This window comes from Rhinolophus sinicus, linkage group LG11, assembly GCF_036562045.2.
Source record: "Rhinolophus sinicus isolate RSC01 linkage group LG11, ASM3656204v1, whole genome shotgun sequence".
NCBI classification, from domain to species: domain Eukaryota; kingdom Metazoa; phylum Chordata; class Mammalia; order Chiroptera; family Rhinolophidae; genus Rhinolophus; species Rhinolophus sinicus.
In genome coordinates, this window is record NC_133760.1 from 4,731,216 (window position 1) to 4,746,225 (window position 15,010).

Genomic DNA, 15,010 nt, shown 5'->3' on the forward strand with positions numbered 1-15,010 from the left:
CTTCCCTGTGAGGTTGGGAGGGGGATGGAACCGGTTACCTGTGACCCTGCGGAAGCTGCGGCCTGGACTCTGGGTCTCAGGGGAGGGAACTCAATTTTCCCCTCCTGAGCAAGTGGGAATTAGGGGGCTGCTTTCCCGTACCTCTGCCAGGTTCTGGGCGTGCTCAGTCCTAACCCTTCTTGAGCACCTACTACCGCGTGTGTCTGGTGTGCCATGTGTGCCTGTAGTGGGATAAGCAAAGCCACATGACTCGCTGGGCGCACGTCATTCACGGTAATCATGATGCTTCGTGAGCACTGCGCATCCTGCGGGCGCCGCACCATCTGCTTTCATCCGCACCAGGACCTCACCGACTGCAGCCTGAGGCCCGGGTAATGGCCTGAAGGCCCTGGCTGGAGAGCGACGGAATAAGCGTTCATACCGGGTTTGCCTGGGGCTCTAAAAGACAGTGAATTTGCTGCCTCCCCCTACCACCACCACACACACACCTGACTCCCCCTGGTGTCTCTGTGTGATGGGTGAGAGCTGCTGGGTGGGCTCCCCAGACCTCCAATTCTGGAGGCAGAGCTGGGTGCGCCCAGGTCAGTGACTTAACCCCTCTGGTCTTCAGTTTCCTCCTCTGAAAATGGAGTCAAAGCCCCCCATCAAGGCACTATTGTGAGGATTTGATCAAGTGCTCAGTAAAGGGTGCCGACTTGGTTTTTCACATTAAGCTTTGGCTACCGGGGCCTCTGGATGTCGGGGGCACTGCCCTGCCCGCCCAGGCAGGTGTGAGGCCCAGAAGCTTCCTGCCTGAACCCTGGGGTGACATGGTGTTTTCAGTCCCACCTCCAAGCTTTGTTGGGCTGGTCCCTTGTCAGTAATGCCCTCCCTTTCCCATGTTCCTGCCCCTCCAGGGTCCTCCTAGAAGCCTCCCTGATTCTCAACTCCCAACCCACCCAGCCTAGGATGTAGGACTCTCCCAGCCCCTGGGTCCTGCCCTCATGTGTGGCCATCCACACGCTTTGGGTTTTGTTTTACCTAATTAGACTGAGCTTTGAGGGCAGAGACCAGGCCTCCCTTCCCATCAGATAATACAGCATCATTCTTCAGCTAACATGTATTGAGCTCCTAATGTATGCAGGGGCGTTTCTAGACATTGATGGGGGGAAAAGACAAAAGCTTTCACTCATGGAGCTTACAATCTTGTGGGAGAGGGACAACAAAGAAAGAAATAAGTACTTAGTGGTCTGATGATGAGTATGAATAGGAAGTAAAGCAACATGAGGGGAAGGCGGTGAGGGTTACTATTTTAGTTTGGGAGGTCAGGGCTTCTTTGAGCAGGTGGTTTGGGCAGAGACCAAAAGCAAGGGAAGTTTCTAGCCATGATGGAATATCATGTCAGAACAACACTTCCACTGAGACCAAATTGGAAAAAAAAAAAATACAACAGACACACAGATATAAAATAGAATCTGTTCCTATGCAAAGCGAAATAAGTCAGAAAAGGTCGAGAACCATATGACTTCACTGATATGTGGGATATAAAACAAAGCAACAAAGGACCAAGACAAAGGAACAAAAACTTAGACACAGACAATAGCTTAGTGGTTACCGGAGGGTAAGAGGGGACAGGGGTTGTAGAAGAGGTTAAAGGGGGTCAAATATATGGTGATGGAAGGAGAACTAACTGGGTGGTGAACACACAATGTGATATACAGATAATGTATTACAGAATTGTACACTTGAAACCTATATAATTTTCCTAACCATTATCACCCCAATAAATTTTAATTAAAAATAATAGAATCTATTTGAAGACATCAAAGAGCTGCCAAGGCACCCAAAGTCCCAGAGGAAAGAGAAGCCCATTCTGCCTGAGGGGCCAGAAGGCTAAGGAAGCAACCAGAAAGCGTAGGCTAAGAGGCTGCAACCTGAGATGAGTGTTCAGCAGTGTCATGGGGCTGGAGGCGGGAGTGGAGTTGGGGGCCACTGAGGCAGGCAGGGCTTGACGGGCCAAAATCCTGGAAAGAAGGAATGAGCTTTGAGGTGAGCCCAATACTGTGCTCGTATTTCCCCTAGTGTTTGATGTTCAGGGTCTTATAAGAAGGAGAGGCCCCGGAAACACTTTAGGGCCCAAGCAGGATTACAAATGAGAAGAAAGTCACCTGCAAGTAGACCCCCCCACAAGAAGACCAGAACCCAGCTTCAAACCCAGTCAGTCCCACACTGAATTAAGAAGATCCCTACTCTGTCTGCTTGCCAGAAAGCAAAAGGAGGGTAGCCCTAGCCACACCAGCCTATTTACATTTAAATTGGTTAAAGTTAAATTTAGAACCCAGTTCTTCAGTTACACTAAACACACTTCAAGTGTTTCTTACCCACACTTGGCTCGTGGCTACCATATTGAACAGCACAGATAGAGAATGTTTCCATCATCACGGAAAATTCCCTTGTGCAGTGGTGTTCTAGACTGTTCTAGAATCCATAGGAAAATTTTTTCCACTGGAGCCTCAGAAAATCTCTACAGTTTTTCAGACAAAATACCTGATGTTCAATAAAAAATTTTTTTACAAGCATGCCAGGCGATAGGACAAAATGACTGAACACCAAGTGGAAAACAGAGCAGACGTGGTCACTGGTGATCCACATGTAGGAGTTTCAAGCAGTAACTGTCACCAACATGTTTAAGAAGATAGATGGTAAAATGGAGAATTTCGTCGTTGAACTGAAATACACAACAAAGAACCAAGCAGGGTGGAATGACTAGTACCAGACTTACCCTCCCGCTGGAAACAACTGCTATACATCAAACCAGACATAACGTGACACTCTTTGCTCTGTGTCGCTCCACATGCAGCTCGCCCTCCCAACTGCCAACCCTGATGACCACCACCAACCTCATGTTCACCACCAGCCCTCTGGCCGGTGCCCACGAGGCAGTAGCTACACGCAGGCAGCAGCTCCCCCTGGGACTTCCTGTGAGCTTCCCCTTTGGGCTCCCATGTTGGCAGCTGTATATCCTGGCTTTTCACGTTCTCTGCCAGCTCTGCCATGTCCACCCACACATGTGCTTCAGGTGAGCTGCTTTGTGATGCTGTCTCTTACCCTCCTGCCCCTTCCAGAACTTCACTTCCTGGCTCCTCTGACACTGTGTACAGTCTGGCTTTTCTACCCCCTTCTCATGGTTCCCTCGGTGGCTGTTTCCATGACCACAGCCTGTCTGATAGAGCTGACAAATTACAGACAATTTCAGACTCTGGGCAGTATTCTCTTCCTCCAGACATATTTACTGTTGTCTCTAGCAGATGGATCACTTCAATCGGATCAAGGATTGAGGGAATTTGAAACCTGGTTTCAAGCCTTCTAGGATCTCATCTAGTTCCAATCTCCCCTCGTTCCTTAGGGTCACAGCACAACACTGCCGTGTTTACCAGGGCCCCTATTCCTTGGCAAGCTCTCAACTCTCTTACCCTCTGGCCCCATGAGGCTGGTGAATGTTCTGCCTAGCTTCTCAGCGTCTTCTCAGAATCAGCAGTCTATTTGAGGGAAAAAATGGCTTCAAATACTTGGCTCATCTCTTTTCACTTCCTCCTTCCATCTTCACTGTGCAAATTTTCTCTCCATTGACTCCAAACATTTAAAAAGTTTTATTCAGCTTTTCTAGTTCTTTTTTTTCTTTTCCTTCATTAGTGTTTGAAATAACATGGCAGCCACTATAAGAATCATGTCACCTGAACTAGAGAATTTACTGAACCTTCCTCCATGCTCTGAATGCCTTTTCCCTTAAGCTTCTAGGATGCCACCCACTGAGGGTCTCCCGCATAAGCCTTGTTTCTCTCAGGATCAGCTAGCCTGCCTTCAAATCGTGAGCCACACCAGAGGATCATTTTCTCTACGACTGCACCAGCTCAGGGTCAAGTCATCCAACAGGTGTGTAGGAGTCTCCATGCCCTCCCTGCTCTGGGCCTTACACACCCCATGTCCCCACAGTCCCCATCCCCCATGTCCTCTTCTAGAGCCAGTCCCAGCGAGTACCTGTCGTACTCACAGAGAGTTAGGATGTCCCTGTGTCCCATATATGGACACTTCTCACGCTTGGTGAGCAGTTGCTGGTCTGGGCATCTCAGAGGAGGTGGATTTGCCCTGATCCTCTTTTACACAGTTTAGATTCTGTTACGTGTGGTCTCTGGGGCACCAGGCGAGGAAAGCTCTATCCTAGGACCAGCAGCCATGAACTAGATTGAGTTCACCTGGGGATCCTGGGGTGGAGAAGGAGCAGGGCCGCAGACAGACCCTTCTGCTTCATTACAACCATAAGATGTGTGTCGGGCGGAAGGCGACTCAGGTTGGCCCCTTGCCAGTGAAAGTTGTTGGGTGTCCTATTCCCTCACCCTGCCTGGCATGGGAGGTCAAGATCCCCTTGTGGCCAGACTTTGGGTCCCCAGAATGTGGATGTCATATATCTGGATTAGCAATGGAGAGGAGAGGAAGAGACTCCGAGCTCAGAGAAGTGTGACACCAGAAGGGGCCATTGTGCCAACCCAACCCCTAAGCTGAGCCTTCTACTCTTCCTGTCACATTCAGGGACTGTGTTCCTATTTGTGACGGTGTCTCCCCAGAAGTCTTCTTCTGAAGGAACAATGTCCATGTCTCCCCATCCTGGCATCTGTGTTTCTCAGGGAGCAGTTGGAGATGGAGTTTCCCAAGGAGGTGGAATTGGGCAAAGATCCTTGGTCTTCTGCAGCTTTTTTCTTGGTCTGTTTGGGCAGAGACAGATCCTGGTATATGTTGGCCTCTCCCTTAAATAAAAAAATGTAGGCTATTCTACAGTAAACCCGTAAATTTCAGAATGAGAGAAGGCCAGAGGATGAAGATACACAGGCACTTTGTCCTATATCATGTCCCCAATTTGCATGTCTTGGGGACCATTCAGTAGAGACCAAGGACCGTGTCCTGAAGCCTTCTTACCCGTAAACACACACCAGGGGCAGCAGCAGCTTGGGCTTGGAAGGGGCCTGTCTGGGGCCCCTGACATTACTACACTGGTCCCTTCTGTCTGAGGATCAGGAGTAGCTGCAGGAACAAGACATCTAGGACTCTCTGGATTGGCTGCCCCCGATCCACCCTCTCTCAGGAGCTCCCTTCTCCCCAGTGATGACCAGGGAGGTGAAGGCTGAGCTCTTCTCACCCCAGGTCTTCTGATAACCTGTCGAGGTGGCCCCTTCAATCCGACACCCCAGTCATGTCACCTGTCCCAACTGTCCACCCCCACACCCCTCAGAAATGGAAGGTGTGGTCTCTCTGTTCACTGAATCCTCTCTCTGCTTTGGCCCTCGGCCCAGGCCTGGTCACACAAGAAGTCTCAAGAAGGGATGGCTGGGAGCAGCCTGATGGCTCAGTTGGTTAGAGTGAGAGCTCTCAACAACAAGGTTACTGGTTCAATTCCCGCATGGGATGGTGGGCTGTGCCCCCTGCAACTGAAGATTGAAAATGGCAACTGGACTTGGAGCTGAGCTGCGCCTTCCATAACTAGATTGAAGGACAACGATTTAGAGCTGATGGGCCCGGGAGAAACACACTCTTCCCCAATAAAAAAATTAAAGCAAAACAAAACAAAAAAGAAAGGGCTGAACTCATAGTCATCTGCAAGGGGTCCCTTATAGTCAGGGCTAGAACTGAGAAAGGTGACCGTGGCTCCAGCCCCACATGTGCGTGTGATGTTGGTAGGTTTCCGGTGTCAATTTCAGTTCAGAAACCCACCGGACTTGTGTGTGGCTCTCAGCCCATTCTCAGGTTCCCACGGGCCTCGCACCCACATCCTTAGAATGACTTCTAACTTCTAAACAGTTCTTCCAGCCTCCAAAGGCATCTCCTTTTTCCGGCATCTATGGAATCTCCCTCTCTTTACCCCACCATCGTTTTCCCCTGACCTGGCCTGGTTTGCTCTGCCCTCATGACAACTCCCAATGCTGCGGCCCACTGAGGACACAGGATCCTTTCCCAAATCTGAGTATCTACCCTTCATGTAGAATGAAGTAAACCTTAGGATTTATTTATGTGACCCATCAGCTCCAAACATCTCAACAGACTTCTGATACTTCATTCCTTCATTTGAGCTGACTCAGGACTTGACATAGCACCAGGCACAGAAAAGGATCACAGATCATGTTTTCTGTTGTCCAGAGCTCTGTGACAGTAGAAGGAACAGATTAAAAGCAAAAGCAAAATATCAACCCGTTGGAAAGTGAGGCGAGGAAGGGCAGGAGTCTGACACAGAAGGTTTTCTGGAGGGGGTGAGGGTAGAGTCAGCCCTGAGGGGGCAAGAAACCCAGTGACCTCTGAGAAATGCACTGTGTCTCTGAAGCTAAGTCTCTTCTTCTCTAGAACGAGGGGAGACTGAGGAGGAGTTTGGCTGCACCTCTGTCCTATAGGACAGAATGTCACCAGACTCATTCCCCAGCGCTGTTACCTCCGGTGAGACAGGTGAGAGCTGTGCCTCCAGTGGACGCTCCATCCACCATGCCAGACCTGGGGAGCTCTTCGCCAAAGGGTTGGCGCTGTCCGTAGTTCTGGAGAATACCTGGGCTCAACCCTGCCAAGCACCCCAATTTACCTGCACAAGGTCTGAACCTTAGGCCAGCAAGGCACCTAAGTCGGAGGAGTTTGGAAAGGCTGGGTTCCTCTTGGGAAGGAGGAGTCAGAAGAAGGGGTGTGAGTGGCTGGGCTCATCTCTGTGCTTTTCCTCTCACCCCTCTAGTTGCCTTGTTCTTTTAAACTTGTGGTGCCAGAAACATGCTCACTATTACTGAAGGGGTGGATTCCACTTAATATTTGCCACTGAAATGTCCCTAAAAGAGGAAGTTCCCCTATGAATTGCTCCATGTCTTAGGGGATTGACCAAGCTAGTCAGGCCAGCACTAAGAATTAAGATCTCACGGTAACCTACAGAAAGGGGAGTTTGGGCACAGTGTTAGGCCAGCAGGGGACTGGGGAGAAAGGTGGGTGTAAAGGGGAAGAATGTGCCGAGATGCTGATAATGACAACAAGAAATACTGGTCCAAGTATTTACTGCCCACAGGCTAGATTCTGTGCTAGCTGTTTGCATGTTGAATATTTTCTCACTGGCACTTGCAATATAGGAGTTCACCTTATGAAATAAATATTTGGAGGGAGGCCAAGCTACTTGAAACATTCATAAATAAATGTCGCGCATTTGCACTGTGCTGGCTGCTAGCAATTCAAAAGTGAACAAAGCAGATTTGACCCAGACTTCAGAGTGAACCAGGACATTCTGTGGAGCCTCAGTTTTCTTATCTGTATAATGGGGCAGGACACCATTGCCCTGAGGAGCCCTTGGGGCTCTTGTGAGGAAGGGGAGGGGCTTTGGGGACCTGGGCTGCCCCACTTCTGCCAGGAATAACTTCTCTCCAACTTTTACCAACCCTAGCCACACCTCTCCCTCGCAATTTCAGGACTCGGCAGGCAGTGCCAGGTCTCCTGGCCCTTACTCAGACAGGTCCTTCCCACTGGCAAGCCCTTCCCTGCTTCCCCACAGTCCAATTATCTCTCCTCAGTGTTATATCTTGCCGATATCTCCTTCCAGCCTGTCAGTATTAACTGCGTCTAAATTGTCTTTTATCACAATGTTTTCAATTTTGGTGTTATCACAGCCATCAAGATTTCTGGCAAGAAGCCTGAGTTTTTTAAATTAATTTTTACTCATCGTTTTCTGTAATAATGTTATTCTTCCTTCACATTTTTCTACAAAAGATGACCATCAGAAAATAAGACATTTCCTAGCTTGAAATATTTTTACATATATTTGGTATGAAAAATATATTTATAGTTACATTGTGTAAACTATATATCTTTACAGTTTATATTATATAAATATATAAAATATTATACATGTAATTAATATATAGTTCCAATAATACATTATATTTATATAATATCAATGTTATAAATATAATGCATGATAATGTATTAGAAATACATAATAGGTTTCCGGAAAAATGGCGGCGTGAGGTGAGCCTCTGTAAAACTCCCCTGGAATTTACAACGAATCAAACAACAAAAACTCCACAAAGGACTCCCTGCACAGCAGACAGGCAAGACAAAGAGGCCCACTACCAACTGAAATCACCTACAGGTGGGAGATTCGCACGAGTGGAGGGAGGAGGAAAGGGAGAAGTGCGCGGAGACGGAGCCGCGTGGGCGCAGGACGCAGACCCAGCTCAGTGCGCCGAGCTCGCTGCTTCCCGGAACTACCGCAGCTGCGGGAGAGGGAAGAACTCGGACTGCTAGGGCTCCGCTTATGGCCCACAGGGCTGAGGGGACAGCATATAACACGGCTGAACCCAACGCTCACGGCAGAGACCTCGGAGAAAAGACTGAGGGAAAAAGGCTGAAAACGGTGGTTTAAGCCCGCACTGCCGAGCAGAGAACGGAGCCTTAGGCACTGAGACTAGCCGCCCCCTCCCTACCCTCCCAGAGCTCGCCCCGCCCCCACCTGCCCGGTGCTAGAAGCGAAACAGTAGCAGTGTCAGATCAAAACAACAGAAAATTTGCTGTTTTGAGAACTGTGGGCCGCAGACACAAATTCACAGCCCAACTAGTTCCGACAAAGGGGAGGGAGCCGTGGAAACAGGACCGGCTGCGGTGGTGGTTGCCGCCATTGCTCTGGGCCACCTCTCACAACTTACCCCGCCCCTGGCCCCACCTATCTGGGCGGATCCCTGCAGGAGTAAACAGAACTGCTGAAACATACGGGCTCTGAATCAGGAGCTGGAAGAGCTTTGGAACATCAAAAGGTCTCCGCATACCCACCGGGACACTGTGCCCTGTGACCTAGACGAACTATTAACAGAGAAGAAGCCCGTCTCCCAGGGAATCCCCCCATTGTGTGAGAAGCAGGAATAGTGCAGAGAAAACAGCACTACCGTGTGGGAGAAGAAAAATAAATTGCAGTTGGAGAAATAATAAGACATTCTACCAACAAGTACTGGAAAACTAAAGAATGACCTCTTCCTATCAACCTGTTGCAGAATTCACTCCTGTAGATGTCTAGGAAGAGAAATAGTAAACCAGTAATCGCCATGAATAACCAAGGCAACGAGATAGCTCAGAAAGAGAGTGAAAAGTCTCCAGAGAGGGCACTTAAAGATACAGAAATATGTGACTTAAATGACAGAGATTTCTAGATTGCAGTTCAGAAAAAATTCAACAAGATACAAGAAAACACATATAGGCAGTTAAATGAACTCAGAAACTCAATCAAAGAACAGCATGAGCATTTTACGAAAGAGATTGAAATTTTAAAAAAAGAACCAAAGAGAATTTCTGGATATTAAGAACTCAATAGAAGAAATTAAGAATGAAATAACCAGTTTAGGTAGTCGAGTTGACCAGATGGAGGAAAGAATCAGTGACATCGAAGATAGAAACCTGGAAATGACACAGATAGAAGAAGAAAGAGACTTGAGACTTAAAAGAAATGAAAGAACTTTACAAGAACTTTCTGACTCCATCAGAAAGAGCAATATAAGAATAATGGGCATACCAGAAGGAGAAGAAAGAGAGAAGGGAACAGAGAATATATTCAAACAAATTGACGATGAGAACTTCCCAAATTTGTGGACAGAACTGGACCCTCGAATCCAAGAAGCAAATAGAACACCTAGTTACCTCAATCCCAACAGGCCTTCTCCAAGGCACATTGTATTGAAGCTGTCTAAAATCAACGACAAAGAAAGAATCCTCAAGGCAGCCAGGGAAAAGAAGACGGTAACTTACAAAGGAAAGCCCATTAGATTATCATCAGATTTTTCAGCAGAAACTCTACAAGCCAGGAGGGAGTGGAACCAAATATTCAAACTATTGAAAGAGAGAAATCATGAGCCAAGAATAATATATCCAGCAAAGATATCCTTTAGATATGAAGGAGGAATAAAGACCTTTCCAGACATACAGAAGCTGAGGGAATTTTCTAATACACGACCTGCACTACAAGAAATACTAAAGGAGGCTATTCGACCACCATCAACAGGGACAATTTGTGGCAACCAAAACTCAAAAAGGAGGAGAGTAAGGCCTGAACCGAATATGGGAATGGAGAAAGTAAGCGTGCTGAAGAAAATGGAATACTCTAAATATCAAACTTTCTTTTACATAAACTTAAGGGTAACCACTCAAAATAAATCCAGAATTGAAATATATACTGAAATAAAAGAAGAAACAGAGGGAAACATCATAGAATACCACCACACAGAAATAATAGACAACAACGAAAAGGCAAAGAAACAATGGAGACACAGCCTTACCAGAAAACTAAAGATAGAATGACAGGAAATCCTCACATATCAATAATCACCCTAAATGTAAATGGACTGAACTCACCAATACAAAGGCACAGAGTAGCAGATTGGATCAAAAAACTAAACCCAAACATGTGCTGTCTCCAAGAGACACATCTCAGCTACAAGGACAAGCATAGACTCAAAGTGAAAGGGTGGAAATTGACACTCCAAGCAAATGGTACCCAGAGAAAATCAGGTGTAGCCATAATGATATCAGATGAAACAGACTTCAAGGTGAAAAAGATAACAAGGGACAAAGATGGACATTTCATAATGGTGAAGGGACTGTACAACAAGAAGACATAACAGTCATCAATATTTATGCCCCCAAACAGGGAGCACCGAAATACACCAAGCAACTACTAACAGAACTAAAGGGAGAAATTGACCAAAACACAATTATACTAGGGGACTTAAATACATCATTGACAGCTATGGATAGATCATCCAAACAGAAAATAAATAACGAAATAGTAGCCCTAAATGACACATTAGATGAAATGGACATAATTGACATTTATAGAGCACTTCATCCTAAAACATCAGACTATACATTCTTTTCTAGTGTACATGGAACATTCTCAAGGATAGACCATATATTGGGACATAAAATCAGTCTCAACAAATTTAAGAAGATTGAAATCATACCATGCATATTCTCTGATCACAAGGCTTTGAAATTGGATATCAACTGTAAAAAGAAAGCGGAAAAACACAAATACATGGAGATTAAACAACATACTTTTAAAGAAGGACTGGGTCAAAGAAGAAATTAGAGGAGAGATCAAAAGATACATAGAAACAAATGACAATGAAAATACATCCTACCAAAATTTTTGGGATGCAGCGAAAGCAGTTTTAAGAGGGAAATTTATCTCATTACAGGCCTATCTCAAGAAACAAGAAAACTCCCAAATAAATAACCTCATGTTACACCTTAAAGAACTAGAAAAAGAAGAACAAGTAAAACCCAAGGTCAGCAGAAGAAAGGAAATAATAAAAATTAGAGCAGAACTAAATGAAATAGAGAACAAAAAGACAATAGAAAAAAATTAATGTGACAAAGAGCTGGTTCTTTGAAAAGATTAACAAAATTGACAAACCCTTGGCTAGACTTACTAAGATAAAAAGAGAAGACACTGATTAACAAAATCAGAAACGTAAAAAGGGAAGTTATCACGGACACCACAGAAATACAAAGGATCATCCAAGAATACTATGAAGGACTATATGCCACCAAATTCAACAACCTAGAAGAAATGGACAAGTTCTTAGAAACATATAGCCTTCCAAGGCTGAACCATGAAGAACTGGAAAATCTAAACAGACCGATCACCAGTAACGAAATTGAATCAGTCATCCAAAACCTTCCCAAAAGCAAAAGTCCGGGACCAGATGGCTTCACTAGTGAATTCTACCAAACCTTCAAAGAGGATCTAATACCAATTCTGCACAAACTCTTCCAAAAAATTGAAGAAGAGACAGTACTCCCTAACTCATTTTATGAGGCCAACATTACCCTGATACCAAAACCTGGTAAGGACAGCACAAAAAAAGAAAACTACAGACCAATATCTCTAATGAATACCGATGCAAAAATCCTAAATAAAATTCTAGCAAATCGAATACAACAATGCATTAAAAAGATTATTCATCACGACCAAGTGGGGTTCATCCCTGGGGCACAAGGATGGTTCAACATACGAAAATCCATCAATGTGATACATCACATAAACAAAATAAAGGACAAAAATCATATGATTATATCAATTGATGCAGAAAAAGCATTTGACAAGATACAACATCCATTTATGATTAAAACACTTAATAAAATGGGTATAGAAGGAAAATACCTTAACATAATAAAGGCCATATATGACAAGCCCTCTGCTAATCTCATAATTAATGGAGAAAAACTGAAGCCCTTTGCTCTACGTTCAGGAACACGACAGGGATGTCCCCTATCACCTCTGCTTTTCAACATAGTGTTGGAAGTCCTTGCCAGAGCAATCAGGCAAGAGAAAGAAATAAAAGGCATCCAAATTGGGAATGAAGAAGTTAAATTATCACTCTTTGCAGATGACATGATGCTATATATAGAAAACCCTAAAGACTCCACCAAAAAGCTATTAGAAACAATCAACGAATACAGTAAAGTTGCCGGCTACAAAATCAACGCACAAAATCCATTGCCTTCCTATATACTAACAATGAAATCTCAGAAAAAGAAATACAAAAAACAATTCCTTTTGCAATTGCAGCAAAAAGAATAAAATACCTAGGAATAAACTTAACCAAGGATGTGAAAGACCTATATGCTGAAAACTATAAGACATTTTTGAAAGAAATTGAAGAAGACACAAAGAAATGGAAAGACATTCCGTGCTCATGGATTGGAAGAATCAACATAGTTAAAATGGCCATATTACCCAAAGCAATATACAGATTCAATGCAATCCCCATCAAAATCCCAATGGCATATTTTAAAGAAATAGAACAAAAATCATCAGATTTGTTTGGAACCACAAAAGACCCCGAATAGCCAAAGCAATCTTAAGAAAAAGAACAATAATGGAGGTATCACACTTCCTGACTTTGGCTTGTACTACAGGGCTACAATAATCAAAACAGCATGGTATTGGCAGAAAAACAGACACATAGACCAATGGAATAGAATTGAGAACCCAGAAATAAAACCACATAAATATGGACAGATAATTTTTGACAAAGAAGCTAAAACATACAATGGAGCAAAGACAGCCTCTTCAATAAATGGTGCTGGGAGAATTGGATAGCCACGTGCAAAAGAATGAAACTGGACTGCTATTTGTCACCATGTACCAAAGTTAATTCAAAATGGATCAAAGACTTAAGCATAAGACCTGACACAATAAACTGCATAGAAGAAAACATAGGTACTAAACTTATGGACCTTGGGTTCAAAGAGCATTTTATGAACTTGACTCCAAAGGCAATGGAAGTAAAAGCTAAAATAAACGAATGGGACTATATGAAACTTAAAAGCTTCTGCACAGCAAAAGAAACCATTGACAAAATAAAGAGGCCACCAACTGAATGGGAGAAGATTTTTGCAAACAGTGCCTCCGATAAGGGGCTAGTATCCAGAATATACAAGGAACTCATGCAACTCAACAACAAAAAAACAAACAACCCAATTGAAAAATGGGCAGAGGACTTGAAGAGACATTTCTCCAAAGAGGACATACAAATGGCAAATAGACATATGAAAAAATGCTCAACATCACTAATCATCAGAGAAATGCAAATCAAAACCACAATGAGATATCACCTCACCCCAGTCAGAATGGCTATCATCAACAAGACAAATAATAACAAATGTTGGAGAGGCTGTGGAGAAAAGGAACCCTCATACACTGTTGGTGGGAATGCAGACTGGTGCAGCCGTTATGGAAGGCAGTGTGGAGGTTCCTCAAAGAATTACGAATAGAATTGCCATATGACCCAGCAATCCCTCTCCTGGGTATCTACCCAAAAATCTGAAAACATTTAGAGATAAAGACACGTGTGCTCCAATGTTCATTGCAGCTTTGTTTACGGTGGCCAAGACATGGAAACAACCAAAATGTCCTTCGATAGATGAATGGATAAAGAAGTTGTGGTATATATACACAATGGAATACTATTCCGCAGTAAGAAAAGATGATATAGGAACATTTGTGACAACATGGATGGATCTTGAGAGAGTAATGCTGAGCGAAACAAGTCAGACAGAAAAAGCAGAGAACCATGTGATTTCACTGATATGTGGTATATAAACCAAAAACAACAAAAGAACAAGACAAACAAATGAGAAACAGAAACTCATAGACACAGACAATAGTTTAGTGGTTGCCAGAGGGAAGGGGGTGGGGGGGGGGGGGGAGATGAGGGTAAGGGGGATCGAATATATGGTGATGGAAGGAGAACTGACTCTGGGTGATGAACACACAATGGGATTTATAGATGATGTAATACAGAATTGTACACCTGAAATCTATGTAATTTTACTAACAATTGTCACCCCAATAAATTTAATAATAATAAAAAAAGAAATACATAGTATGTAGTTTATATTACATGTAATATATGTATTTATAGTTTACACTGTGTGGTCATCTCTCAAGTCAAGAACTAGAACCTGGAGGCCCCCAGGAACCTCAGAATTTCTCTTTGTTTCCCATCCTATCCCAGCCTCTCAGGAGTTACCACCATATTGCCATTTGGGGCCATTTTTTTCCCTGCCTTTTCCTCGAAGCATGACATCTGAGTATCTATTCTTTTTTTTTTTAAATAAATTTTATTGGGGAATATTGGGGAACAGTGTGTTTCTCCAGGACCCATCAGCTCCAAGTAGTTGTCCTTCAATCTAGTTGTGGAGGGCGCAGCTCAGCTCCTAGTCCAGTGGCTGTTTTCAATCTTTAGTTGTGGGGGGCACAGCCCACCATCCCATGGAGGGGAATTGAACCAGCAACCTTGTTGAGAGCTCAGGCTCTAACCAGCTGAGCCATCCAGCCGCCCCTCTGGAAGCTGGAGGGCGCAGCTCACTGCCCTATGTGGGAATTGAACTGGCAACCCTGTTGTTCAGAGCTTGCAATCTAACCAATTGAGCCATTCTGCCGCCCCCTGAGTATTATTCTTGACCAAGATGT